Genomic DNA, 13,203 nt, shown 5'->3' on the forward strand with positions numbered 1-13,203 from the left:
TATTGAGGAGGTTGCTGGAGATGCTGAAGTTCCAGTTGATGCAGTCACACTTGAAGCAGGGGCAGGAGTTTGAGCTGACGTGCTGAAACAAATACATAATATTTATTAATATTTATTAAAAAAAATCACACTATGATATTTATAAAAATAAAACAAGCAAACCAGGCAACATTTTTAATGTTAATTATCCAGCTTTGTAGTTACTTTATATTCCGCAAATACAACACCAGCCAACAAAACTGAAACCGAATGAAACTAAAATTGCATCAGTCAACATAACAACAAAAATGATAATCACTGGCTCCTGTTCCTACTTGGTCTGCAAACAAATCCAATAAATCCAAATCAAAAAAGCTTGGTATTCATAATAATAATCATAACATGTATTTCAATATTACGTTGGTATTAATTCATTTTTACAAATATTTTATTACATCAATATAATTCTCATATAAGATGAATTTCTGTATACAGAAATCAACATTACCGTTGTGAAAATTACTTGCATGAAGCATTCCTACTAATCCACAAGATGGCAATAGAGACCACAACTTGATTATACTGCGAAATTAGACTGCGCTTTTCAGAATCGCTTAAACTACACACACCAAAACAAATGAATTCTACAAAATCATCGTGCTAAAATGGCACATCATATTTGAAACGATTTCACTGATAGTAACAATCTAGGACAGTATGGTAGCGAGTCTCCTTTGCTAACACTAGATCCTCCATTTCTGATTAAACCCTGGTGAATTCAAAATTCTAAAAATCCTAAAAATATTTCTGACCAAACCAGTCCTCACCTTTTGAAACTGGGACGCTGGTGCTGATGTCAATACACTGGCTGCCAGAGTTGAGTGTTTCTTGCTTTGAAGATGGCTCACCAGTGCTGCCTCTCCCATGCTGACAATGTCAATGTTTTTAGCGCAATATTTGCAATATGCTTTTGTGTTTGATTTAGGGTCCGGTGCAATCCAGTCTTCAAATTTCGGGTGTTGTAGCCATAAATTTGAAAACACGCAACGACCCATTTCTGTTGACTACTAGGCTAGCTATGTGTCAGACCTCAGCAGTGACATCACGAAAATCTGCCAGACTAGGCTAAGCAAGCGTTGATTGGATATCATTCCATTAGGCTAATACAGTACGTGACCAGTTAGTAAAATTAACGTTTTATAGCCTACCTTCCTACCTTCTCATTTCCTAATGCCTTAGAGCATACTGTAAAATTCTACCATAGGCCTACATATTTTTTCCATACTTTATTAAGACTTTCACACAAAATTCAAGACTTTTCAAGGTCTGGAAAACAGTGTTTCAAAATTCCATACTTATCAAGACTTTCAAGACCTGCGCAAGCACCCTGTTCTTTGATTAAACATTGGATTTTTTGCAGCCCCTCATCCTTTATGGTTGTTTAACTTATTTAAACTTCCTTTCCCCCGCCCCTCTTCTTAATTTCTTTCACTTTCATTCCCCTCTTTGTTTTGGATCATTTGACACTCCACTACATATCTTCCTTAGCCTACCCAAATTCCAGTCTAGCAGTAACCTAGTGGTAGGACTGCAGCCCTGTATACGGTAGACCAGGGTTCACTTCCCACCATCTGCATCAACACTTGTTGCCAGTACCTCCTTCTCCTATTCCCAAACCCAACCCCAACATCGGCTAATAATGGTCACACATAATACTTTGGGCACAGTTTTCACATGTTCACTGTGGGGTGTATACACTTATGTTGCCAGCTGTTGTGACACTAATGGCTGTTTGTTAAAGATACATTTCTATAATGTTATTTAATTTCTATAGTGTTGTTTGTTCAAAATATGAAATTATTTTAGAGAAGAATTTTAAATATCCTATTTGTCACAACTCTTTTTTGGCTGCCCTGCAGTTGACTGACCTAATCCTAGCACTAGGAGCTAGCTGTGAGAGACATAGTTTCTCAGAAATTCTCAGAAATAAGAGTCTGTTTCTACTGGCAAAATTGTCACAACACATTTCCGGTCAAACAAATCATACAGAAATTATGTAAATTGTCCTATTCTTAACTAAGCAGTATGTTTTTTGCAGCTTGAGAAGCTCAGTGCACTGGGTTACAAGCCACTACTCCTTATAAAAAAGAAGGGGGATGTAATGTATTTAGTAAATTGTAATAAAGATTGATGTCCACACTTTAGCTTGCCGTTGTCTCACGTAACTTTTACTGAAGTGCTGTTCAAACATACGCACGTATATATATCAAGTCATCACGTGATGACGTATCAACATCCTGGTACATCCTTAACATGACCATAGAGTTCTATTACATCTCCCCCTTTTGAGATTCTTACAGTCTAACACAGAAATTATCAACACTGGATATGACACATCCTATAGCAACCCATGAAATGTCTAACACAGGTAATCATGTAACTTAAGCCTTAATAAACAATACTTCTGTCATTCCTATCACCCAGCAAAAGAAAATGGAAATGGTCTTCAGGAACACATTGCAAAACCCCCCAGCATATTCCATCACAGGCATCAATAACATCACTGCAGGAACTCTTTTCACATCAAATGAAACCTTTGTTTAACTTCACAGGCATCAATAACAGTACTGGAACTCTTTTCACATCAAATGAAAACACTGTTTTTTTTTTTCAGAACTGTACAGGTATCACTGGAACTCTTTTCACATCAAATGAAACTTTTTTTCTTTAATTATTGGCTAGTGTCCACGACACAACCTTTCACAAATCCAGTCTTTCAACTGGCCTGCAGACCCTGCCTGACCTGGTCTGTGTCAAGCCATCGGTGACTGTGCTCATGCTGGTGACGACCGCCGTCGGACGTCCGTCTGGGAATGTCGGGTCACTGGACGGCAGCTGCGGTGGAGGTCCCAGTGCACCTGATGCTGATGGTCTCACATTGGGCACCGCCTGAAGGTGGCGACGGTTGCGGCGAAGCATGGCGCCCTGCTCTGTCTCCACGAGGTAGGATCTCGGCGTGATGCTTTCACCAGTCACCACGGCTGGTGTGACCCAAGACTTTTGGTTGTCCAGTCTGGTGAGAACGTGGTCCCCTGGTCGTAGTGGTGGAAGGTTTCTCACTCCGTGACGCTGGTTGTAGTAGTGGGTTTGTTTCCTTTTCTCAGACGCGTCCTTAACTGCAACATTCTGCTTGTTTGGCCACCCAGGTAGCAGGTTGCGGTCAAGGGTAGGTAGAGTGGTTCGAATCTTGCGGCCCATTAAGAGCTCCGCTGGGCTTACTCCAGTGCTGCTGCACGGAGTAGATCTGTAGCACATGAGTGCCAAGAGAGGGTCTTTTTGTTTCAGGATCCCTTTTGCTATTTGCACCGCTCTTTCGGCATGCCCATTTCCTTGAGGGTGGTGCGGGCTCGATGTTATGTGTGTGAAGTCTAGTTCACGGGCCAGTTCTTTGAACTCTACACTAGAAAACTGTGGCCCATTGTCACTGACCACTTCGTCTGCTACTCCATAGCGGGCAAAAGTAGCTTTCAGCTTTGCGACTACTTGGGCGGTTGTGGTGGTGGGCATGTGAAGAAGCTCAATAAACCGTGAGTAGTAATCAGAGATGACTAAGTAGTTCTGTTTGTTGTATTCACACAAATCCATGCCAATTCTTTTCCATGGCCTATCTGGGAGCGGTGTGGAGATCAAAGGCTCTCTGGACTGAGCTCTCCTATGTTCCTGACACGGCTGACAGACTAGTACTTTCTGCTTGATGTGAGCTGATATACCCGGCCACCAGACGGCAGAGGCAGCTCTGTCCCGGCATTTAGCCAGTCCCTGGTGACCATCGTGGATACGCTCTAACACATCAGCTCTCAAGTTCTCTGGGATTACTATCCTATTGCCTCTAATCACCAGGCCCTGGTGAACTGACAGTTCGCTTCTCATGGGGAAAAACTCTCTAACAGTAGGGTGCGCCGTACTTACGTGGTCGGGCCACCCGGATTGTATGTATCTGGTCACAGCTTGTAGTGTGTCATCAACAGCTGTGGCGGACCTGATGTTGTCCATTCTCCGCGCTGTAGCCGGCATACTGTTGATGATGGATGCTACGTAGCATTCCACATCCACGTTTGTATCGCCTCCATCCTGCGCATCTCCTACCGGGCTCCTGGACAGTGTATCTGCCGTGACGAGGGTTTTCCCTGGCGCGTACTCTGCCGTTGGATTGAACCTCATCAGTCGCATCAGGAGTCTCTGGCAGCGGATGGGGACATTATCCAGATCTTTGGAGTTCATCAACGGGACTAACGGCTTGTGATCAGTGATCAGCCGGAACCCCTCCAGGCCATGCAAGTATTTCCCAAACCGTTCGCAGGTCCAGACGCTTGCAAGACACTCCTTTTCTATCTGAGCGTACCTGGTTTCTGCGTCGCTCAGACGCCGGGAACAGTAGGCTACAGGCTTCCAGCCCTCGCTGTGTAGCTGCATCAGCACGCCCCCGATCCCGTAGCTGCTGGCATCAGCAGAGACAGCTGTGGGTTTGCTGATGTCGTAGAACGCCAGAGTGGGTGGGGTTGTTAGGAGTTCTTTAATGCGCTGGAACGCTGACTGTTGTGCTGGACCCCATGTCCATGCGGAATCGGACTTCAACAGTTCGTACATGGGCTGCCCCACTGCGGCTAGGTTCGGGACATATTTACCCAAATAGTTTACCATCCCGAGGACTCTCTTTAGCTCGTGGACGTTGGTTGGTGGGGCCAGTTTATTTATAGCAGACACCTTGGCTGGGTCAGGCCGTGTGCCGTCTGCATCGATCTCATGACCCAAAAAATGTAGTCTTTGCTGCCTCAGCGCACACTTTTCTGAATTCAACTTCAGCCCAGCACTCTCCAGGCGTTCCATGACCTTCTGAAGACGTATGTCATGCTGGGCCATATCTTTTCCATGAACTATGATGTCGTCCATGTAAACAGCTGTGCCTGGTAGGCCTTCCAGTGTCTCCACCATCTTTCTTTGGAAAATTTCTGGTGCACTAGATATCCCAAATGGGAGGCGTTTGAAGCAGTACCTGGCAAATGGCGTGATGAAAGTCGTCAGTCTCTGGCTGTCCTCATGTAGCGGTATTTGCCAGAACCCTGCTGCTGCATCTAATGAAGAGAACACTGTTGACCCACTCAGCTCGGCTGTGATCTCCTCCGCTGTGGGCAAAACAAACCTCTCCCTCTTAACGGCCTTGTTCAATTTACGTAGGTCAACGCAGATACGCACTTGTCCTGATTTCTTGGGAGCAGGCACCATAGGGGCGCACCACTCCGTGGGTTCTGTCACCTTTTCTATAACGCCTTTAGCCTCCATCCTGTCCAGCTCCAGCTTAACAGGCTTCATTAGGGGAATGGGAACTCTGCGGGCAGTGTGAACGGCGTAGGGTTGGGCGTCCTCCTGGAGCGCTATACGCACAGGTTGTGTTTTGAGCAGGCCAAACTCTCCTCCAGCGCCGCTGACCTCATGGATTCTCTTCACGAGCCCCATTGCCTGTGCTACTGCTCTGCTAAGCAAGTTACTCACACTCTCTCCCCTAACTACATAGACTTGGAATGAGTGCTTTATGTTCTTGTGCCACACATTCGCTGTGAATTGGCCAACACAGTTCAATCGCCCACCTGGGCTGCACAGCATGGTCTTGGATGAGTGTAGTTCAGTTCCTTTTCTAAGATTTTTAAAACTCTCTTCACTCATTATGCACACATCTGCTCCAGTGTCTATTTTGAAACTAACTGGTGTGTGGCAGACGTTCAACTTAACTGTCCATTGCTCGCCACTGCTTGGGGTTGTGCTTTTCACTGATCCTAGAAAGTAAGCTACATTTTCGTCTTGCTCACTGACTTCACTCACTACTTTAGTTTTGCACATTCTCTCCCAGTGCCCTATTTTCTTGCACTTGTTGCATGCGGACTTAATTGCAGGACAATTCTCTTGTGTCTTGTGCATTATCTTGCCACATCTACTACATGTTTTACCACGTTCGCTGTGTCTGTTTTGTTGTTGCTCCATTTCGTTGTATTTTCGTTCGTCCATTTTGTTTTTTCTATAGCCCCGCGCGACCTCCTCTACAGCGCATGCAGCTTCACCTTGAAGGCTAACTTGAGCTTTCACTTCCTCCTGTTGACGAGCCTCCTGAACCGTCATCTCCAACGTGAGGTTTGGGATAAGCTGCAGTTTTCTGGAGATCTCTTTGTCCCTGATGCCCACTACAATTCGGTCCCTAATGTGCTCTTCACGAGTAGCTCCGAAATCGCAGTGCTCAGAAAGTTCATAAAGAGCGCGGATAAAAGTCTCTACCTTCTCCCCTGCATGCTGCGCACGTTGGTAAAAGCAGGCCCTCTCGTGGATAACATTCCGTTTAGGTATGAAGTAAGCATCAAATTTGGCCATTACTATATCAAAATCTTCGCTGTCATCATCGTCATCAAATGTAAAAGACCCGAAAATATTTTCTGCTTCCCCGCCTAGAGCGTAGATAAGGGTGCTAACCTGTACTCCTCCATCCTCTTGATCTAGCTTCGTAGCCGTTCGGTACCTCATGAAGCGTTTCTTCCAATCACTCCATTCAGCAGGCCTTTCGAAGGAGAAACTATCCGGTGGATTAAACTTCGGCATCGTTGGCTCGAACCGCTTCTGACACCATGTAATGTATTTAGTAAATTGTAATAAAGATTGATGTCCACACTTTAGCTTGCCGTTGTCTCACGTAACTTTTACTGAAGTGCTGTTCAAACATACGCACGTATATATATCAAGTCATCACGTGATGACGTATCAACATCCTGGTACATCCTTAACATGACCATAGAGTTCTATTACAGGGGAAACCCCCAGGTGCTCACACCAAGGTGCCAGTTAGACGCTGCTGCCACGGCAAAAGTAAATCAGATGTCTGTTTTTTATTAATTGAATTGTTCAGGTGAGATGTACAGTATAATGTTTATTTAAGCAATAACTATAGCTCTCTTCTTATGCTTTTTTTTCTTCTAAAATTCACTTCAACATTGAAGTCTAATATAAGTTATGGCAAACAACCTTACTTGCTTCCAGCTACTACACCATTAACCTGGTCATGATGTTTGACTTGCAATCCAGTCTTGTAAAGTTCATATTCCATTTTTGACTTCTCAACTCCTACAACAGATGTCATGCGAAATGTAATAATACTGTAGTTACAGTTCAGACATGGTCAACTTTATCTATCCAACTTGTACAGGATGGAAAAATCTGGCTGAGGCCCAGGAGGAGGAGTCCTCTGCTGTCGTGGAGGAGGAGCAGATGTTGGTGCAACCAGAGATGGAGGTAGTGGCAGAGCAGGGTGTACAGGAGGAGCTCTTAACACTGTTGTTGGAGGAAGTGATGGAGGAGGAGCGCCCAGCTGTGGAGGTGGAGGAGGAGCGCCCGGCTGTGGAGGTGGAGGAGGAGGAGGAGCAAGGTAACTCTCACAGCTATCCAAATCCTAAACTTGACTATGGTGTGTACTTGTAAGTACAAATAGCTGACGAGCACACTTACCTTTACTTTGATATCCTGAGGTAATGATGATTTTTATGATGTTTAGACGATGATTCTAAGCTAAGATTATTTTTACTGTTTAAAATACACAGTAACTATGGGACCGAAAAAGAGAAAGTCAGGCAAGTATTTTATATCTTTATTTATTTAACTATGAGGTTAATACACAGGGCAGTTAATATGGTATTAATATGATTTTGTTTATTTTACCTTGCATAAAACACTGTCCTATGGCAGCTAATACACAGGAAATTACTGTAATTACTGTAAAGTTGTTTTGATTGAATACTGTATGTCTGAATTTTAGATCATGTACAGTCATGTTCAAGGAGAGACACCTTAAAGAAAAAAAAACAAAGAAGTAAGTGTAAATTACTTTACTGAATGTGAAGGATTACTAAGGTGTTCATGTGTCAATGTAAGAAACATTCCATCTCCTTTAAATGAAACTCTTTGTTTTTACCTGGATACAGTTCATGGAAATGATAATGTGTATTTTGCTTGTTTGTATGATTGATTTTTTTTTATTGTCTTCAGCTTGCACTGAACACAGGAAGAGCCCCTACCCTTTCCGTAGGGTACTGAAGGAGAGAGAGAGAAAGGTAAGGCATGCATGAAATGTTTTAAATCAGCGGAATTAAGCTGTGAATTACTGATTTACTCTAGAACATGGGTCTTCAACCGGGAGGTACTGCAGGGGGTTTTGTTTTGCGTTTGTCTTGTTTGTTTCATTCCGTTTGTTGCATCGGCTGTGTTAAGCCACGAAGTTGATTAACTGAAGTGACGACAGGTGTGTGCTGTTTGCTTACCGAGTGACTACGAATTCAGTTCGGTTGTGGAGGCTATCCTTACCTTGTTGCACTGCGTGTCATAATTTGTCACCATACGCCAGCGTGAAGTGATTGTGATTTACACTGTTTGCTGTGACAACTGAGTGCTGTGCATTGTAGTGCTGTGTATTCACGAGTGTCTCATTCCCTGAATAGCCACCATACTGACTTTAGCGAACTCACTCTGGAGAGTACTACTGCTGTTTAGCGAATCCACACTGGAGAATAATATACTGACTTGAGCGAACCCACACTGGAGAGAACTCACTCCCTATGTTCTTAATTGTAATAAAGAGTTTATTTTTGGACATATGCCTCTCTGGTTTTCCGTGACCCCGAACCTGTGTTGCCTGGTAGTTGGTAATATCTTAATTCAGTTTCAAAGCATTCATATTCTGAGGGGAAGGGCCTCAGGTGGCGTAGTCGACATGTGTCAAAATATAGCAAACCATCCACTTTGCCACATATGCATATACTGTATATTACAAAAAAATAACCTCACTACTTCAAGTGTCAGCACTGTAGTTTTGGAAGAATATTTACAGCTCATCAGCAGGAAAATATAGTACCTGGGACATGAAAAATGCCATTTTTTGAATATCTCTATGAACTAAACGTCGCACGGCTTCACCGACGCTTTCGGCATCCCCAAATTAGGTGAAGCGCCGAGTTTCGGGCCGTGGGGACCCTCGGGTGAATTTTCAGGAATATTTTTTTATATTTTTCTAGGACTAGGCCGCAGAGATCGAAAGGGTTTTAAAAAATGGCTGAGCGAGCAGAGACCAGCGGCTACACCACCGGGGGGGTCTCGGAGGACCCCACTATCATATTATCACACACTGTAAGTTACACCCTATTGCCATATTATATATATTCACAAAAAACTATTTATGTTTTTTTAAAGGACAACGACTTTTTTTCGCTGTCTGAGGGGGAGGAGGCCGATGCGTCCCCAGCTAACCCCCCAGCTGCCTCCCCAGCTAGCCCCCCAACCCGCCCCCCAGCCAGCTCCCCAGCTACCCCTGGCTGAAGACGAAGCCTACTTTGCGGACGATGAGGAAGAGGAGGAGGAGGAGGACAGATTTTTTTCTGTTTTTATTAAGGGGGTTGTAAATAATTATTTTAAATAAATAATTTTTGACTTTTGACATGTTGTGTTCTAAGCAGAAGGTCAAAGGTCAATTTCTGGAAACCAAGTCCGACCATAGATTCCACATTTAAAGTCTGGACTGCAGTTTTGGAAAGGGGTCAAAGGTCAATTAGAATCTAAGCAGTGTTTGGGTACGCTCCTTTTGAGCTAGAAGGCCCAAATTCGGCCCACATGAAGGGGGCATCACGGGCTACTACCCCGTGAAAGGAATAGTTGGTAGCATGTTGGGAAAGGGGTCAAAGGTCGACGTTTCCATTTTTTTTACTTTTGACATGTTGTGTTCTAAGCAGTGTTTGGGTTTACACACAAAACATTAAGACCCTGTCTGTCGTTCTTACCAAATATTGACTCATATTTCTCATGTATTAGCGTGAACAGCAGAAGGACATATTCACAATGGCAGTGAGGGTTAAGGTGATTGAGGATCTTCGAAGGCTGCGGGCCTCCATGCCCGTGGTGCCAATGGCCACCTCGTTGGACATAACAGACCAGGACCTTCAAAATGTCCCCCCCGACCCCGTCATACCAGCCGCTGCCCCCACCGTCGCTGCCCCAGCTCCAGCAGCCGCCCCCACCGCAGACCCCGCCACCCCCGCCTTGCACTGCCCTGGATGCAGTGTGAGAGATGCGACCCTAAGGCGCTTGCGACACAACAATAACCTGCTGCGCATGCAAATTAATAAACTCACAGTTGCCAAGGGACATGAGGGGCATAAGAGGCGGAGGATGAAGTTTATGGTGGGAGCGGAGGGCGATGTGGATGCCCCGGGTTGTGTGTATATTTTTAAATGTTTTTTTCCCCACAGCTCTCCAAAGATTCATTTCTCTGAGCAAGACACCCAAACTAATGTATGGTAATGTAAATTAAATATTAACTGCCTGCTGCATTTTTTAGAACAACTCCTCGCCTTATATGCGGCTCGAACCACCTCGGGTGCAGAGTCCGAAAAGGCGAGGAGCAATAGCCAGCAGCGAGTTGTGGCGGTCAGGGAATTCCTGCTGGCGGCTGCGCAGGGCGGCGTGCCCCGCAGGGACCTCATATTCCTCCAAGATCACAGCAGGCTGAGGAGGTAAGTACTGTGATGTGATGATTGCTCATGTGGTTGTGTGTATCAAAGAAGTTCCCATTTGCATAAACCCCCCCTAAAAACTGCCTTTTAAAACTTTTTTAACGCAATTCAGTGGTGGCAAGCAAAGGGCCTCAAACCCAACACCATAAAAAGCAAAATCCTGTCCGTCAGTGATTTTATCAAGTGGGTGCTGTTGGTGTCTCCAGAGGGCGTGCGCCTCTCATCACGGAAGCTGGGGGGTCTGCGTATCCCAAACGGCAGGCTGGTCACACCAGCACAACCAGCTTCCTCAGATGGTCACGCCAGCATGTCTAGCTGGTGGCCTAACCAGCTACACCAGCAAAGACCAGCTAAAACCAGCTACCAGCCTAAGCTGGTTTCTTGCTGTTTTTTTCAGCAGGGTAGTTAGGAATAAGACTGGAAAGTTTGGTGTATGTAGGTGCTGCAGAAGTGGAGATCCTTTGCATGGCGTGTGGGGGGAAACTCGTTTTGAGAAAACAGCCTTGAAACACAGCCAATGAAATGCGTTCTCAGCTTAGACTCGTCTTTGAACTTTCGCGATTGGTTGCTAATACAAAGGAAATGCCCATATTTGGATAGCATAGCGTCTTGTAGGAGACACAGGGCTTTCCAACGGTATCAGACACGATATGATTTGGATCACGGTCACGGTAGTACATGACACTTTAGAATGGGAACTTTTGGTAAAATTAGGAGAAATATATAGGCGCGAGTAGACAAAATGTCATGAAATAAACACTTAAATGTGCAAATCGGACTTTGTTGTTGTAGTAGGGTGGTAGAATACATGCTAAGGTAGCGAACTAGCACAAAATCTCGAAATTGACTGATGCTAAAAAATCCAATGTTTTCACCTGCCGTGTCTCGCCTTAATTATGATTTCCAGCCCTGTGTTCACCTGTCTCTTGTTTTACCTTGTTCTTTGTACACCTGTGTCTTGTTACCCCTTGTTAGTGTCTTGTATTTAAGGTCTTGGTTTTGTATGGTTCTTTGCTTCGTCATTGTTGAATGTTGGTCTCTGTTGTCTTTTCCTGGTTTCTGAGAGTAAAGTCCCTGCTGAAAAAAACAGCCTGACCAGCTAAAGGTGGTTTGCTGGTTGACCAGCTTGTTAACCAGCTTGTTTGACCACCCTTTGATGGTTAACCAGCTAGACCAGCAAAACTCTCGCGAAAACACACCTTCAGCTGGTTTACCCAGCTTATGATGGTAATTCAGCTGGTTTTGATTGTCGTACCACCTTAAGCTGGTCATTTTAGTTGGTGTTGCTGGTCTACATTGCTGGTTTTTACTGGCCACGCCAGCTTATGTTGGTCATTATAGAAAACCAGCTTGACCATCTTTGTCAAGCTGGACAGGCTGGTCACCAGCATGACCATCTTAAACCAGCTGTATCCCAAACGTCAGGCTGGTCACACCAGCACGACCAGCTTCCTCAGATGGTCACGCCAGCATGTCTAGCTGGTGGCCTAACCAGCTACACCAGCAAAGACCAGCAATGATAACTGTGTTTTGGGCAAAGACCAGCTAAAACCAGCTAAAACCAGCTACCAGCCTAAGCTGGTTTCTTGCTGTTTTTTTCAGCAGGGTATATTTGGAAGATATTTACAGAGGGATTTGTTGATATAGCATTCTTGGCATGATTTACATGACTTTTTATGCCTAAAAATAGGGCGAAAATCCACACTCTAAGAATTAATAAATGTAGAAGGCTTGAAAGAGCGTCAAGATTATTTTGGAACATCATCAAGCAACTGATAGCAATTGCATTGATAATCGAGTGCTTGATTTTATACACCTGTGGAAAGGGACCTGATAAAACCCATGAATACGTCAATGACACGCAATGACACGCCTCTTTATGCAGAGGAAGTGATCCCCATTTTGCGCCCATAGACATGAACTACGACGACGTATCTTGCTCCGCCTTAAAGGGTCACTGCACCCTAAAATAGGTTTTTTGAGCTGTTGATTGATTGAAAATACTCAAAAGTGGTGAACTGTACTATTACCAGGGTTAATATTGACGAAAATTGTGTTTCTCGACAAAAGTAACATTTCGTCTGATTTTGTATTGGAGATATTGCTCTCTCGCGCATACTACCGTTTGAAAACATGCCATGGCATGTTGGACCAAAATACTATTGGAATGCTGACGTTGTCCTGCACCTCTAGTCCGACACTACGTCACCGGGTCGTTACAAATTAGGACTGAAACGCCCCAACACCTGCTGCCCTGATTAGCCTACCTGTGATAAGCCATGTCTGCAGCTCTCGTTCCCAGATTGACACGAAATCACCATGGTTGATTGGTTGCAACAGTGCTGCACTCTCTCCAAAATTGCAGAACGTCTCGCCCATTTTGAAAGCCGTTTCCAGAAATGTGAAGTGGGTCGAGTTATGGGGTGAAGTGACTCTTTAAGGATCTTTGAACATATGTCACAGGACACAGGAAGTAAACAAAGCAAACAGGAAGACACAAGACACTACAAACTAAAAGTCCAAAAAACCCAAAACCCCAAACCGTGACAGTCACCTCCACCATGAGATAGATAGATAGATACTTTATTGATCCCCAAGGGGAAATTCAAGAAAGGTTAGAGATGTCGCCACG

This window comes from Sardina pilchardus, chromosome 15, assembly GCF_963854185.1.
Source record: "Sardina pilchardus chromosome 15, fSarPil1.1, whole genome shotgun sequence".
Taxonomy (NCBI): Eukaryota; Metazoa; Chordata; class Actinopteri; order Clupeiformes; family Clupeidae; genus Sardina; species Sardina pilchardus.